The 17,600-nt window shown below is 48.1% G+C and overlaps 1 long non-coding RNA gene across 1 annotated transcript; it reads right to left on the minus strand.

Moving 5' to 3' along the window:
* Positions 1-4,708: 4,708 nt before the first annotated feature.
* Positions 4,709-11,229, minus strand: LOC144737354 (uncharacterized). The gene is made up of 3 exons (XR_013588945.1): positions 10,610-11,229; positions 9,453-9,563; positions 4,709-5,633 (listed from the first exon to the last, which is right to left on the minus strand). It is a non-coding gene; the product is annotated as an uncharacterized LOC144737354 (long non-coding RNA).
* Positions 11,230-17,600: the final 6,371 nt, after the last annotated feature.

Genomic DNA, 17,600 nt, shown 5'->3' on the forward strand with positions numbered 1-17,600 from the left:
ACTTACTACATCTGGGATCAGAAGTGAACGTTCAACGATGGACACACGAGGGACGACGTGTACCAGGGAGTCGGAGATGGAGGACACCTCGGCTGAATCGGCACCAGAGATGGCCGAGGTCGGATCGGAACAGCCTGGGCCGAGTACACCCGCGCCGCTACGACAAGAAGGGAGGGATGCGTCGGCCGAGGGACTTCGGCTGGCTCACTCCTGCCTGGCGGAGTTGCTCTACGCTGCGGCCGCCACATTGGAGGAGATCACGCGGCTGGGGGCTGGAGGGGTTGCGCGGGACGACGACGGCAGCCGACGCGCGGCGCCGTTTCCCGCCACCCCGACGCGGCTCGCGGTTAAATTTCCCGCCATCACTACAGTGGGAGCAGCGGGCGGGGCCGGGCCGCATCAGGTGACTGCTGAGGGCCAAGCAGAAGCCGTGACATCATCAACGCCGGCCAGCGCGTCAACAACGGTGCGACCGGCGCCCACACTGTAACGTGTGCAGGGAACGACGGAGCGCGATCCACGACCACAGACGTCACGTTACAGCAGCGACTGCCGCCTCTTAAAGAGTTCGTGGGCGCGGACGGTGACTGGGGTGGCTTCAAGAGACGGTTCCTCGCTCATCAGGAGATGGCGAACTGGACGGACGGTGAAGCACTACACGCGCTGCCAGCGATGCTGGACAACGACGCCCTGGCTACCCTCACCTCGGCGCCTAAAGAAAAGCGCGCCACGCTGCACTTGGCGCTGCAGCTACTGTCCGCTGTCTACGGGCCGCCTTCGGACTGCAGGCAGCTGTTTCACGATCGCCAGCGGGGCGCCACCGAATCGCCTCTGGCTTTCCGGACGGCTCTCCTGGCCCTGGCGAAGGCAGCTTTTCCGCGGATGGACGAGGAGGGGGTGGACGCTATGGTGGCAGAAAAGTTGTTGGACTCAGCTGAAGCTCTCGGCGCCTCAGGCGAAGTCTAAATTGTCCGAAAATGTTAAATTTAACATCGGCAAATTAACTGAGGCGCGGGAAGCGGCCGTGCAAAATTCTGAACTCCGCCAGAAGGCGAACGAGAGGCTTAGGCTGGGGCGGGTACATGTGTTCAAATGGAAACCGGGGGACAGGGCATGGTTGCACTGTCCCCAGGTGCCGCTGGCGACCTCGTCAAAGTTGGTACGGCCGTGGCGGGGGCCCGTGGAGGTCGTACAGGTCTTGCGGCGGCAATGTGTACGCGTCAAATGGGGGAGGCGTCGGTGGTACGTGCACCCCTCCAGGTTGAAACCGTTCATTGCGCCGCCCCGTGGTTCGCACACACACACGCATGGCCAAACGTGTGAGGGGTCCGCCGACTCCCCGACGTCGCTGCTTTCGCCTAACCTGACATCGACTGTTCCATCTCCGGGTGCACCAGGAGTGACGGGTCCACGACCGCCAACCCCTCCCGGGGGGGTCAGGGGTCACTCAGCAACGAAGCCAGACTCTCTCGCACCCGGACCGTCAACAACCGCCACTGAGCATGCCGGGACGGGCCCTTGTGACGGGCCCGCCGCGAGAACGCGCGCCAAAACGTGCAGACTTTTGTGAGGTCAGCCGTTGGGGGGCCCTTGTGGAAGGTGGGGGGAGGCGTCCGGGGCGCGTGTATATATGTTGGTTTTGCGGAATGGGGTATTTATTCGGGGGGGTGCGTCGGGTTATTTTTTTTTCCTGTTTCCTGTTGTTGTTGTTGTTGTGGTTGTCATTGTTCTTGTTAAAATTACACGAGGCACACACGGGTTTGGGGAGTCATGCACCTTTATTGTGGTTTTGTTGCAGCCGGGGACGGCTGCGGGCTGTACAGGGGGGGGATGATGTAGAGGTGTAATTGTGTAGATGTATGGGCACGGATGGGAAACAAACACAAGGGGCGTGGTTAGGGCTGTACACGAAGGAGGTGCTCGCACCGACGTCCGCACCTACATCCCCCACGGGCCCCTCCCGGGGGCCGAGTGCTATAAAAGGTGGTGAGCCGGAGGGCTCGAGGTCGAGTGTTAGCTTTAACCAGCGAAGAGTGAAGACCAGCTAGAATAGGCCCCGGAGCTCCCCTGGCTCGCTGTCCTTGTCAGGACCGACCAGGGCAAGCCGGTGGCGTGGCCCCGAGAGCCCAGACTGACGTTCTTATAAGAGCCGGTCTGGAGACTCAGGGTGCCGGGATCCCAGCTTGACCAGGGCTGGGATAGGTAGCCTCCCCTAGCTCCGTAGTGGAGGACTCGGGCGTAGGTTAGCGGGGTTAGACGTCGTGTCTCCCTGATAGACGAGTGAAGGGGACGATACCCCTTCAAGTGTTGTGTGTACCCGTTACTGTACACGAGTTGGTATTAATAAATAAGTGTGCCTCCGACCCGTCGTCAAAGCCTCCTGAATACTTACTACAAATGTAAAGGCCCCCGACACTCACACACACGCGCCGTGTTTATTTGTTGTTGTTGTTCTTGTGCAGCAGCATCATCACCACCACCAACATCATTTTGTAAACACAAAAATGACTTATCGTCATCAGGGGGGTCATGCTCTACCCACTGCTCGATCACGGCGACGACGACGATTATGCGAACAATGCACTCCGCAGCAGGTTGAAGTCATCTGCATCTACAGTGAGGGGAAAAAAATATTTGATCCCCTGCTGATTTTGTACGTTTGCCCACTGACAAAGAAATGATCAGTCTATAATTTTAATGGTAGGTTTATTTGAACAGTGAGAGACAGAATAACAACAACAAAATCCCGAAAAACGCATGTCAAAAATGTTATAAATTGATTTGCACTGTACAATTGAGGTCCTAAACATCATCCACTTGGACTCAATTTTCACGACCTCCCCTGGAGTGCAAGAGAAGTTTTCCCAGAGGTGGAAGTTGAAATCTTTCTCTACTGGGTCTTCCGCCAGACATTCCCAGAAAACCCACACTTTTTGTTTAGGGCTTCCACGTCTATCTGGTCGGTGCCCCACACGTCAGATCCAACTTTTTTTTTTGCCTGGCCGTGACTTCGCCTCGCGGTGAGCAGTTGACATCTCTTCCCCTCTCTTCATCCAAGTGTCTCCAACATACAGCCTGAGGTCTGATGATATAATCGCACCTCCCATGTTTTTATTCTTTGGATCCAGTTTACAATATTCTACAATTGTCATGATTTTTGTTTCATAAGTCTCCTGTAACCTTAAAGAAAACATCATTTTAGACAGCAGTATTACAAATGCATTGGTTTAACACGTAGGCTTTCGCGACCAATATCCATAATAGAGGTTTTTTGGGTTAGATCGTGTAAATATATAAATGTGTCATTATAATCCGAAGGAAAACTTCAAAGGGCTCGCATAATGCATAATGTACGTTGCCTTAGTAATCCCCCCCCCCCCCCCCGTGGCACAAGAGCGCAAAAGCGTGGTCACCACATCTACGCCTCTATATAAGGAACGAAACAGTTAAGACTTACTCTTAATTAAATAATAGCATATGACGTTTCGATTGCAACACGAGCAATCATCATCAGGTACAAATGAAAGAGAAAACAAACCTAGTATACTTTGAAATATAATGCAATACAACACAGAGAGTCGGCTAACATAAGTCAACACCCTACCTGGTTGATTACGTTCTTCCAAAGATTGCTGCATTTGAGAGAGAGACAAAACACAGACACGGAGACACAGACAGACACATAAGCAGAGAGAGAAACACATAGGCACACAGAGAAACAACGCCTGTGTCGAGGCCTTAAATAGAGAGAGAGAGGGGCAGAGAGAGGGGGGGGGGTAGAGAAATTAGCATGTCAATGAGAGATTTGGAGCTTTCGTGACTGCAAGAAATAATAGAGCAACAACGCGAGGACACAGAGAGAGAGAAAACACTTAATCAAACGAACTTAGTAAAATTTGTAAATGTAATGCAATGCAACACAGAGAGTCGGTCAACACACAATTAACGCATAGCCTGGTTGATTACTTTCTTCCAAAGATTTCAAAATTAGAAGTGTGAAATTTTGAGAGACAAGACACAGACACGGAGATACAAAGACCAACACATAAGCAGAGAGAGACAACACAGAGACACAGAGAGAGAGAGAAACCAAACTGCAAGAAATACGAGAGACAACACAGACACAAATCTGGCTGTCGCCTGATGAAGCTAGTTGTAATTACTGACGAAACGTCGTGCTCAAATCGTAAATGTTGCGGCTTGGCTCTCCAACACAACGGTGTGCTGTACTAGTGTAATGTGAGGATATATCCGGGTAGCTGATGGATCACACCTCGTTACGATGATTGGCTCTACCGGTCCTGGCCCATAGCCAATTGGGGGAAGTCTAGGGGCGTGGCCCTGACGTAATGGGAAGGTGACATCTGTAAGTAGAGGATTGGATCTGCTGGCTTTAGCCACAGCCAATGGGGGGACGAGTCAGGGGCGCGGTCCTGGGATCGTACGATGGAGTCTAGAAGATTCCATGGAGGTTAACCAGGATTGGTGGAAAAGTACCACGTGACCCGGGTATTAAAAGGGGTGGAGACGGACAACACGTGGTCAGATCTGGAACGAATGGAGGGTGAGGCCACGCGGGAGCGGGGTACAGGCTGCCACGTGGCCGCGCGTGTCTCTCTCTCTCCCTCTCACCCTGTCTGTTAGCAGCGTGAAGGAGTAAGACAGGAGTGTTGTGAACAAAAGACAAATAAAGACCGGATTCCAGAAGTCGCTTCCACAACCTTTATTACATTAGTGACGAATTGGCATGTTCTGTTTACGTGACAACTCTTACCAGTTGGCTGTCGGGTGGTGGCAAGTTTTAATGAAACATTTATATATTTATGCGATCTAACCCAAAAAATCTTCCATTATGGAAAAATGCACTGTTTATTAGGTGGGGTGTTGAAACCAATCCTGGTTCCATTACCGCCACATCTTCTCCATCACTCACCTGTAACTCAATATATTTCAGAAACAGACCGCGTAGCCCCAGTAGCAACCAGAAGCAACGCATAACGCGTTGTCTTGTGGAGACCGGAGGGAGCCTCTCTACCCTCACCTAGACTGCTGGTCTCCCAGCTGAAGTTCAGTGGAGCATATATACTGTGCAGACATGAATTAGTGGACTGTGTGTGGGTCAGGATTGTGTAGGGCCATAGGCATGAGGGAAGTTCTGACTTTACACCTTATGCATGTGTAGTGTATGTATCATGAGGCACACAGAGAAGTCTGGAGGCACCACGATTTATTAACAACTTTACAGGGCTACGGGTTAACAACACTCGGGGTTACACGGAGACCCCTAAAGGGGTCTCCCCGTAACTGAGGCCCCGACGACCGACGCTGTCCGAACCCCGAAGTCGCCTGCACCGTCAGTTCCCCCATCAAACTGCCCCGATCGCTCCGCCCCCGTTCCTCTGATCCTCCCGAGCGTGGCCTCGCTCTGCCCCCTCCTCGGTCTCTCAAGACGGAGCCGGAGCCAGCGTCACATATCCTCCGGGGCCCTCGTTTCCGGGCCCCCTTCACAATCCCCTGAGTCAGCACGTCCCCTCTCTCTCTGCGACGGGATCCTGCAGGGCCTGCATCTCCACCATGTCTCTGTCGGCTCTCTCAGGAGATACGTGCACACGCCTTTGTGGCCGTCCATGCACCTGGGGTGGGGGGGGGTCAGACATTTGTGACGATGTTTGACGAGGGGGGGATAGGTTGGAAAAATGTGACGTCACATCAAAATGCGCAACTTTAAATAAATATAGACAACACGTTCTACTTAATTAAATAGACTTTTTGATCAATGTATTCTCCTACAACATCAGAGTGCTGCACCACATTAAATACGCACTACAATGACAATAGTTCAAAGCATAAAAAAGGAAAATGTTAAACAGCGATTGAACACAGTACTTTGATTGACTGCATGAACACATTACGATGAAAAGTTCCGTAAACATCGGACATCAATACCGTTGTTTTGTATATGTGAACCGTGGAATTTAATTTAAGATAAAATCTTACATATGGGGAGGGCGAAGCTCTGACCGGCGATTTCGTCGGGTGTACGACTTCATTATATTGCAACGCGGTGGTACAATAAAAGCTGGATGCGACGGAATCACCGACTTTGCTGATATTTGCCAAGCAAATGAAGGGGGCATGTCACATCATTACTCGATCCATGGATCGATTGGTAACAATCGACACAGCGATTAACCCGCAAGTTGTGATTAACCCGGTACAGGGACTCCTCTACTTAAGAACGAGTTAGGTTCCAGAGATCTGTTCATAAGTCGATTTGTTCGTAAGTTCAACTTTACTCATGTCAATTTCAAACATATTGTACGGCATTTACATTAATCCCTTATATTAACATAGCCACTTCCGTGCCCTTGTCTAGGAGGCTGCTTCCCTAGCTTACTTTTACATGCTAATTTCTCACATTAACATCACAAGCTCCGCCCATTCTTTATGACCCTTGAGCTACACCCATTTCAAACCTTTTAAAACAGTCTGCCTCAGCAGCAGACCATGCTTTCCCACCTGATGATGGACGCTTGTGTTGTGCCCGAAAAGTCATGATTCATTTTATTTTATACCAACGTGACTTTACCGAAAGAACCAAAGAGTATGGATTCCTGCAGTCACGAAAGCTTCAAATCAAGATTGAACTGCCTGTACGGGGAGGGTTTTCACACATCTGTTAGAGCTTTTAACAGACTGTGAGACAGAAGGCGCAGCTAATCGAGTCGCTAACCTTTCTCAAGAGATACCACAATAACAAGGTGATACCGATCGCATTTACACTCACATCTGCTGCTGCACTTCTCCTAACGCTGAACGGATCTTGTTCAAAGCTAGCCTATCGCTAATCTCAGAGAGAAAAGGATTGCTCCAATTTGAACTTGATGGTTTAGACAAGACTCTCTTACAATCACACTTAAAATTAACAGATAAAATGTCCACTTCTGATTGGAACCATGTAGATAACATGACAGTCTCTTCTGCTACTTCAATGTCAACCAAATGTAAAGTTAACTTGATCGCTAAATTCAACCTCCTGTGAAAAAAGAAGCCAGAGCCACACGTTAAAAAGTTAGATGTTAACAATATTGTCATCAATCAGAGTAACATCCCAATTTCCGACAGCCTAAAATCGGTACTAGCTAAAGGGTTGAATTTCGCAGTAACCCCTAAACATATCCCAGTGGATGATATTATCGCCCAGGTCGACGTAGCCCTCAAAGGCTTGGGACACATCCCAGCAGACGTTGCTAGATCTGAAATCGCTGCTATCCTAAAAAACGCTAAGAAACCCATTAGCAACATCAGCAAGGACGAGCGTTTTGAACTCTCTAAATAAAAAAAACAGAGATGACATTGTCATCCTCTGAGCCGACAAGGGCAATGCCACTGTCATCATGGATAAAACTACTTACAACAACAAAATTCAGGACCTTCTTAATGATGAATGACTAGACCAAAATCAGATCCCACCAACTGCCTAGCTACTAAAACCAACAATATCATCACTAAATCAACTTCTCTAATCGATCAGACCAAGCAGAGCCCCCTAAAACCTTCGGCTGTTAGACCACCCAGATTTTATGGCCTTCCAAATATCAACAAAGTAGGTATCTCGCTCCGTCCTATCGACTCCACGATTAACTTACCCATATACAAACTGGCCCGATTTCTGTTAGACTCTGCTTCCTTTCACTTGCAAGTCCACCTAAGCTGTACTTAGCTCACTTGGTTTCTCTAATCAAGGACATCTCACTGTATCCGGATGATTTGCTTGTCAGTTTCGATGTAGTCTTTCTGTTCAACAATGTACACCATTGCAATCATTGAAGACTTAGTCCAACAAGGACTGAATCCAGAAGTACCAAATTTAGTAAGGCATTGTCTTACCAACACATACTTCACCTGGAATGGTACATTATACAGACAAAATGAGGGTACCCCAATGGGGTTTCCCTTATCGCCAGTGGTAGCGGATGTTTTCATAGAAAATTTTGAGACAGATGCCATCCAGACATCCACCCTATGTCCTTCCTTGTGGAAGAGATACGTGGATGACACGTTCGTCATCTGGCCACATGGCCTGCCAGCACTGAACCAATTTCTCAACCACATCAATTCCATACACCCGTCTATCAAATTCACCATGGAAGTGGAAAAGGATGGCAAGTTACCATTCGTGGACGTTTTGATCGAGAAGAGACCCGATGGCTCGTTGGGACATTCGGTCTACAGGAAAGCCACCCACACGGATGCCTATCTGAAGCCTGACTTCCACCAATATCCAGCCCAGAATTCCCTCATCAAAACACTACACCATAGGGCCTGTTGCATCTCCGACCAGCACCACCTAGCCAGTGAGTTGGAGCACGTACACCAAGCCCTCAGGATGAACGGATACTCGGACCGTACAATCCACAAAGCTGTCCCCCCAGCTATGCGGAGACAACCTTCTGAGGATCTAACCAAAACCATCACTTTATCGTACATAGCTGGGGTTACCAAAAAGATTTCCAAAATCTTAAACAAACACAAGATCCAGGTTTGTTTCAATACAGTACACAAAATTCGTGATTTAATCTCATCTTTTTGGTTCTTTCGGTAAAGTCACGTATAAAGATAAAATAATACATTAAATAATAGCATACTACGACGTTTCGATTGCAACACAAGCAATCATCATCAGGTATAAAAGAAATAAATAGCAACAAAAATCTAACCAGAAAACTATAGACAGACATATAAGCAGACAGATATCACAAAGATACACAGAGAGAGGACACGCATCGGCACAAAGAGAGAGATCGTCTCTGTGACGGGGCCTTAAATAGAGAGAGGGGGGGCGGGGTCGGAGAGAGGGAGGGGGTAGGGGAAAAATACCATGTCAATGAGTAGGGCGACGTGTGGTACGGTACGCAAGCTTGAAAATTAGGAGAAAGGGAGAAAGACACACAAAAATTAAATAACCTAGCAAAATATCCAAATGTAATGTAATGCAACACAGAGAGTCGGTCAACACACAATTAACGCATAGCCTGGTCGATTACGTATTTAAAAGATTGCTAAGTTAGAATTTAAGTGTGAAAATTCCAAAGAGAGGACACAGGCAGAGAGAGAAAACAAAAAACCCAGAGAGGGAGAAAAAATAAACTTAAAACTTCCCCGCAGAAGTGGTTCAATCTTAATTTGAAGCTTTCGTGACTGCAGGAATTATTCTTTGGTTCTTTCGGTAAAGTCACGTATAAAGATAAAATAATAAATTAAATAATAGCATTACTTTTTAATTAATCTCTATTAACGATCCGCATACCCATATATGGGCAAAGACAACCCCCTTCATCCAAAGTCATGCCAACTGAATTCCAAATATGGGGGGGGCAAATCTCTGATTGGTGATTTGGTTGGGAATACCATTTTTATCACTGCTTTGTCAATGATTGTATCTCACGCACCTCAACGTTGTCCAGGCCATTTTGGGTGTTTCTCGAACATCTTCGGCAGTTGATTTTTTTTATCGCTGCCAAAATTATAACAATTGGAATGAGGATGGAAAGAAAACATATCTGAAAAAAATAAACGTATGCACACATTGATTATGTGAATACAGTAGTCATGAATGCATAAAAGTTGTATATGATTTTTTTGGGTTAGATCGCAAAAATAGAAATGTGTCGTTAAACCCGCCACCACCCAACACAGCCAACTAGTAAGGTTTGTCACGTAAACAGACATGCCACTTCGTTACTAGTACAGCACACCTGTGTTGGAGAGCAAATCCGCAACATTTACAATGTTGAGTACGACGTTTTGCCAGTAATTACAACTAGCATCATCAGAAGGACAGCTAGATTGATGGCGAAAGCCTACGTGTTCGGCTTTATCTGAACCTCAAAAGTGATGTGTCGACAGCTGTACTGTAACTAGCGGTAGTGGTGTAGCGATATGCAGCGACCCGAGTTCGATTCCAGTGATTATAGGAACCGATCCTGGGCCTCCCCTAAGTCGACTCAGCCTCAAATGAGTAGCTGGTGCAGTGTAAAACATCGCCACTACGGAGACAAAGGTGGCTGCGAGTGGTGCTCGCCACCCACCCACTCGTGTGCCGTACCGGCCTTCATAGGTGCTGCTCGTTGTCAGTACTTGCCCCAATGGTCTGTTAAGGCTACAATGGGAGTCTTCGTCTTTTCATACGAGCACATACAGTACTAGCACCTAATGTATGCGTGGTTTTTCCATAAATTAATATTGTGATGGTAGCCTATGAGGGCCTTTTGGAGTGCTGTACTGTGTACAGTGCCTATGTTAATATGGGTAGTTATGGTATTTTGGAGTACTGTGTATTGTATTAAGATGGGTTTTCTATCAAGGAATATTGAAGATCCCGCGATGGTTTTTACAACCGTGGCGGTCCCAATTGACCAAATTTCGATAATCAGCTTCAAATGAGTCGAACGGTCAAATGAGTCGAACGGTATTCGTACATGGCAAGTATCGCCGACAAAAAACAGCGCACTACCATTACATGATGTCGATCCATAACCGGACCATCAAAGGGGTTGTTGGAGCATTGCGCAAAAAAATGTGCTTGGCTCGAAAAGTGCAAGCTCACCTTCGACGTGGCGGTGCAAGATTCGTGCTGCTGCTCACGTTCTGCAGCGCTCGCGTTGATCAGGTGGCAGGTGAAATCAACGGGGTAGGAGTTCTCCATGCAGCATACAGTCTTGCCGTCGAGCAGCACGACCTCCACCCATGTCAAAAAGACCAAGACGAATGTCATCAAGCTGAATTTCACGTTTTTCTTTGGCCGTTTCATCTCGTACATAGCCCAGGAGCTCAGAAGGGCGAGCAACAACGCAGGTGTTAGCATGAAGAGGGAGGCGAACGCATTTCGTCGGCGGTCGTCAACGCAAGGGCATTCAAATTCTTCGCCGACCCACGTAAACAGGCCCAGTGTGATGGACACAGCCGTCACGTTAACGGAGACCGGACTCTTTAAATACTTCTTGAAATCCCACCGGCTGGTGGTCGAGGCGAAGCTGTTGCTGGTTGGGCCACTCATCGTGGCTGTAAGAGAGCGAGCGGTCGTCTTCCTTGAAGAAGCGGGCAGGTGAATTCAGACCGACCCCGTGGGTTGCGATGCCCGATTGTAGTCTCTTTACACGGTTGAGTCACTTCCCCTTTTGTACGTGCTAACAGTACTTGTCCTGTATGTCCAACTTTGTACCGAGTGATATTTCGAAAGCTACGCGGGCCACACGCATGCATACCAAGTATGTGAGTTATGAATGGGTTTATAGGCTGGGCTGCGTTGTGACAATGTCTTTTAGCGTCACGGCGTGCAAAAGCATGACAAGGCTGCTACGAGCCAAATACCTGAGAAGAGGAACATTCTTTAAGTTATTTTAAAAATAATTCCAATGTATGATGTGCATTCCATCCTAGTGTAGTGACTTAACTCGGAGACGATGAGACTTGGAGGCACTTATTTTATTTAACGAGCACCATCGGTATAATACACACCCTAGGTGGGTACACACTCTACTGTTGCTAGCCTATACACAACACTACTTGGGTACACACGATCACTGTTGCTAGCCTATACACAACACCACGTATGTACACACTCTACTGTTGCTAGCCTATACACAACACCACTTGGGTACACACCATTACTGTTGCTAGCCTACACACAACACCACGTGGGTACACACGATCACTGTTGCTAGCCTATACACAACTCTACGTGTGTACACACTATTACTGTTGCTACTTGTCGGGGTGGTACGGGAGGGAAACGGACGGGTACACATGGGTGTCCACATCCACGTCCGCAAACGGATACCATCCTGGGGGGCTGTGGGAGGATGGTGTGATCCCACACAGCCCCGCCCCTCGGTGGTAAGTTGGTATAAAAGGCGGAGAGCCAGAGAGCTCGGGGAAGTGTTGGGGAGCTAAGGAGCGAAGAGCCAGTGAAGACTGAAGACCGGCCAGAGAAGCCCTGGAACTCCTGTGACCCGCTGTCCTTCTCAGGGCCGGGCAGAGCAAGCCAGTGGCGCGGCCCCAGAGTCGATGTCCTTCTAAGAGCCGGGTCTGTCTGTCTGGGTGTCGTGGCCTGCGCCTTGACCAGGGCCGGGTCAGATAGCCTCCCCTAGCGCCCTTAGCGGAGGACCTGGGAGCATAAATAGTTAGGCAGATAGCCTAGGGGTGTATCCCAGTCCAGTACGGGTGAAGGGACCGTTACCCCTTCCATTGTTACCATGTGAGTTACAAATAAATAGTGTGCCTCGACTACACCGTCTCTGTCGCTTGTGAACCCACTACACTAGCCTCTACACAACACCACGTGGGTACACACTATTACTGTTGCTAGCCTATACACAACACCACGTGGGTACACACTATTACTGTTGCTAGCCTCTACACAACACCACGTGGGTACACACTGTCACCGTTGCTAACCTATACACAACACCACGTGGGTACACACTATTACTGTTGCTAGCCTCTACACAACACCACGTGGGTACACACTATCACTGTTGCTAGCCTATACACAACACCACGTGGGTACACACTGTTACTGTTGCTAGCCTCTACACAACACCACGTGGGTACACACTATCACTGTTGCTAGCCTATACACAACACCACGTGGGTACACACTGTTACTGTTGCTAGCCTACACACAACACCACGTGGGTACACACTGTTACTGTTGCTAGCATCTACACAACACCACGTGGGTACACACTATCACTGTTGCTAGCCTACACACAACACCACGTGGGTACACACTATCACTGTTGCTAGCCTATACACAACACCACGTGGGTACACACTATTACTGTTACTAGCTTATACACAACACTAACTGTCTAACACTGACGGCGCTGAACCGAGACAGCCAACAACGATCTAGCAGCGCAATATCGAGCGAAGACGGCAACGACGATGGAGACGAGACGACAGCGACGATGGCGATGACGAGATGGTAATGACGATCTTGAACAACACGATTGGGATCCCACTTCCAGCAATAGCCACGAGGTCCCTCACAGGGGCCCTTCTTTTACTCTCAGCGTGGCCTCGCCCCGCCCCGGCCCCGCCCCCTCTCCGCCCCGGCCACGCCCCCTCTCTGGAACCTTCTCGGGGGCTTCCCGATGGGCCCCCCTATGTGACCTTTCCCCCCCCTAGACGCCCCCTCTCGTGTCTCTCGTGGCCTGCTGACTTCAATACTGACGTACACCGCAGTTCCCCTATTCCGCCAGCAGCCAGCTGCTACGTGTTAAACTGAAAATGTTTTGTTTAGGGGCCGTCCATAAATGACGTCACGTACCTGGGGGGGGGGGGGGGGGGGCAGCGGGTTCAGACATTTGTGACGATGTGTGACGATGGGGGGGGGGGGGGGGGGGTTGAGAAATGTGACGTCACATCAAAATGCGCAACTTTTAATATATATAGACAACACGTTCTACTTAATTAAATAGACTTTTAAATAAATGTTTTCTCTTACAACATCAGAGTGCAGCGGCACATTAAATACGCACTACAACGATTGAAACATGTTTCATGTTTGGGGGGGGGGCAGAGCTTTGTGATCTCATATTTGAGGGGGGTCTGACTTTTGTGATGCCGTGTGACGAGGGGGGTGTCAAAAATCATCCAAAATCGCGTGACGTCATTTATGGACGGCCCCTTAACATCAACTTCAAATGCGAACTCTCACTTGCAAATTGAACCGCAGCACTATTTTTGTTCAGCTGAGCGATCCTCCGTGAGATGTAAAGAAGTCAGCCTCGTGCTGGGATTGAGTTGTTTTGTTTTGATGTGTGGGCATTTTAACATGCAGTAGACTACCGTGTCCCAACTTACGAATGGGCTTCAGGAACGAATTGTGTTCTTAAGTCGAAGACTGCCCGTTATATTAACTATTAATATTTATATGATAAGGTCGGTTGTTAAAACCAATCCTGATCACCATTACTGCCACATCCTCTCCCTCACTTACATTTAACTCATTAGATTAAAAAAAATAGACCGGGTAGCCCAAGTAGCCATTACACACCCTTATCCCACTGGGATTTTTGCACACAGCGTTGGTGTACGGTGCTTTTTCTGGAATATTTTGCTGTTTTTTTCTGGATTTTCTGTTTGCATATAGTCACATCGTCACTTTAAGATGTTTTCTTGTTCATGTTTGTTGTCTTTTGTTTGTTGCGGTTGCACCCGATACAAGAGCCGAATGGCTCACAGGGCTATGCCAAATAAATGAAACTGAAAAAAACTGTTTCCGTGTTTGGGCATTCATTTGTTGTATTTTCCAATCCCCTTGAAAAACAGGTTTTTTTCATGGGCTCACTCTGCTCTTGTTTACAAAAAACAGCTGAACTGAATTGCATTAGGGTGGCTTGGAGATGTAAAATATCTCGCCTGGTAAACAGGTATTGGGTTCGATCCTGACCCTGACGCCTGCTGTGTATTTGGAGTTTGAGTGTCTTTCTCCCCGTGGTCGCGTGGATTTTTAAATCCTTTATATTAAGTTCGCTTGCTTGCTTGCGTGCTTGCTTGCTTGCGACCGTGCAAATCTTTCGGTCGTTTTTTAACCCACTTCCCGTGATCCAATCGAGCTGACATTTTGCACACAGACTCGTTGTGCGTGACAATTAATTTTCGTGAAAAAAATTTCCAAAATTTTACACTGTTTAGGGAATTTTTTTACAATATTTAATTACCAATTGCTTAATGCTGGCAGACAATCATCTGACCCATAGGTGGCAGCCATCTCAAGCCAGAGGACGAGAAGACTCTGGCCGCCCCGACGCCATGCATATGAAGGATTTATAGTGAAAAACTTTGTTTTTACGGGTTTACTTGTTAAATCCTTTATATTAAGTTCGCTTGCTTGCTTAGGACCGTGCAAATCTTTCGGTCGTTTTTTAACCCACTTTCCGTGATCCAATCGAGCTGACATTTTGCACACAGACTCGTTGTGCGTGACAATGCATTTTCGTGAAAAAACTTCCAAAATTTTACATTGTTTAGGGATTTAAAAAAAATATATTTAATTACCAATTGTTTAATGCTGCCAGACAATCATCTGACCCATAGGTGGCAGCCATCTCAAGCCAGAGGACGAGAGGACTCTAGCCGCCCCGACGCCATGCATATGAAGGAATTATAGTGAAAAACTTTGTTTTTACGGGTTAATTTTTTCTCCGGGTCTTCCGGGTTTTCCTTCCACATTTAAAATTAACGCTAGTTCAGCGTCTTTGGCTGCTTTAAATTTCCACTTGATAATTCACTATACAAACAGTTAATAGTTAACATAGAATAAAGACTGTGTTTCCTGAACACGAACACTATGGGTATTGTCGCCATGGTATTACATCCAAAACATATTTAGTTTTTTTTAAATGCTATGTTAGGATTTAGACTTTATAAAAAATAAGATAACACTGGGAATGTCAAAACCTGTCCATGTGGAACTGCTGAAACACATGCTGCTGGAAAACATTGGACTGGAATGGCTGTTCACACTTTTTTTCACCTGAGTTGGATACTCCTGGAAGACACCAGTGGTATGACCCTCAATCGCATCAGAACATCAACATAATTGAAAAAAGTAAAAATACAAGCCACCAGTAGTGCGATTGTGGCCATACAAACCCAAACTATGGACCACACAGTGAACCCATAGAGAGACATAGAGACCATAGTGACACATAGAGATACATAGAGATGCAATGAGATCGATATTAATTCATAGAGACCCTTATACATTAATAGAGATACATGAAAAACACAAACCACAAGGAGTGCGATTGTGGCCATTCAACCCAAACTATGGACTGTTCCTTCAACAGAGGAGGAACAAAAAACCTGCAGCAAACTCTCTCCTGAAGCCCTCTCATGGTGAGCAGACCTCGGACTCGGGCCTTTTAGCTCTTGACAATATTGCCATCATATACAATGATATAATGAGTGAGTGTATGAGTGTATATGGGTCAGTGTGTGTGGGTGAGTTTCAAGTTAAATTTTCATTTATTAGGTATAGCCCTGTGAGCCATGCGGCTTTTGAGTCGGGTGCAACCGCAACAAACAAAACATGAACAGAGAACATCTTAAAGCGACGACGTGCAACAGAAACATCCTGGATAAACCAGCATATCTTCCAGATAAAAACACCGTATTACAACGCTGTATGCAAAAATCCCAGTGTGATCCAAGTCAAACAATAACAACCAAAGTTATCAGGCCAACTCCGCACTTCCGCAAGAAACATGGCGTAACCATATGTTTTCAAAATCACCAAATAAAGCTATCAAAACAATGTAACAACAGTGATCATAGGAACTATAATTCAAATTTAACAATTAACGATATACATAACAGGTACGACCAAACTTGCAGCCATAGCTCGCAGCATGAGTCACTTCCAGTGTATGATAAGTGAGTAAGTCAGTGGTAGTGTGAGTAAGTGTATGATGTGTGAGTGCGTCAGCGTATGATGAGTGAATCAGTGTTTGATGAGTGAATAGGTCAGTGCTTGTGTAGTGGGTTCGAATTAGGTGCACACACACGCAGCTTGGAGGCAACACTATTTATTAAACGGTAAGTAACATAACGCTGTACATGAGGTGGTGACCACCTTCCTCAACTCACTAACACTCTGGAACGCGACACAGACTGGACCAGGCAGGCAACGGCCTGCCTGGCCCAGGACGACGACCGATGATGTCTTCACTTCGGAGTACAGTACAACAGCCTCGCTCTGCGTTCACACCACGCTTATATCTGCTTTGGCGTGGCTGGCTCCGCCCCGGCGTGGCTGGCTCTCTTCAGGCCACGCCTCCCTTCTCAGGACACGCCTCACTTCCCCCACCTCTGGGAAGGTCCGGATCCCTCCACCACGTGACCCCCCAGGCACCCCCTTGGGGCCCCCAGCCTTCGTACAGGCCGACACAGTAGTGACCGTTCTATGTCACTACATCACCCACCCCTGTGTAGTGGTGATACGCGCTGGGGTAGCGATCGGGTGCCAGCGCGTTGTGATTGGATGTGTGGGTGGTGACGCGCGCTGACGGTGAGGGATCAGGGGTCAGCGCGGGATCGTGGGTTGTGTGGTGTTGATTGGCTGGGTGCCGGTGACGTGCTGGTGTGGGAGTGATCGAGTGGCAGCACGGCGTGATTGGTTGGTGAGTGGAAACACGCGTTGGGGAAAAAGGATCGTACAGATAACGCGTTGGGATTGGTTCACTAACAAGCAATGCTCGCATCGAGGTCCGCATCCGCTCCGTCTCCCGGGAGGAACGACTATATAAGGGGATGCCCACAGGCGCACGGGGAGAGTGTAACCAGCGAAGACTGAAGACGGGAAGAAGAGCCAGGGCCCTGCGGTACCTAGTCCCGCTGTCCTGCGAGGACCGGGACTCTGTGTAACCCAGAGGCGGGGGTAGTGTGAGCATGCAGTGTCAGCATGCCGAGTGTGTAGCCGGGGCCTAGAGTCTACACGAGACGAGTGATATGGGTGTAGCCAGAGGCGTAGGGTCTACACGAGACGAGTCTACACAAGAAGAGTCTACCCGAGACGAGTGATGTGT

Source organism: Lampetra planeri, chromosome 68, assembly GCF_965212315.1.
Source record: "Lampetra planeri chromosome 68, kcLamPlan1.2.h2, whole genome shotgun sequence".
Classification (NCBI taxonomy): Eukaryota; Metazoa; Chordata; class Hyperoartia; order Petromyzontiformes; family Petromyzontidae; genus Lampetra; species Lampetra planeri.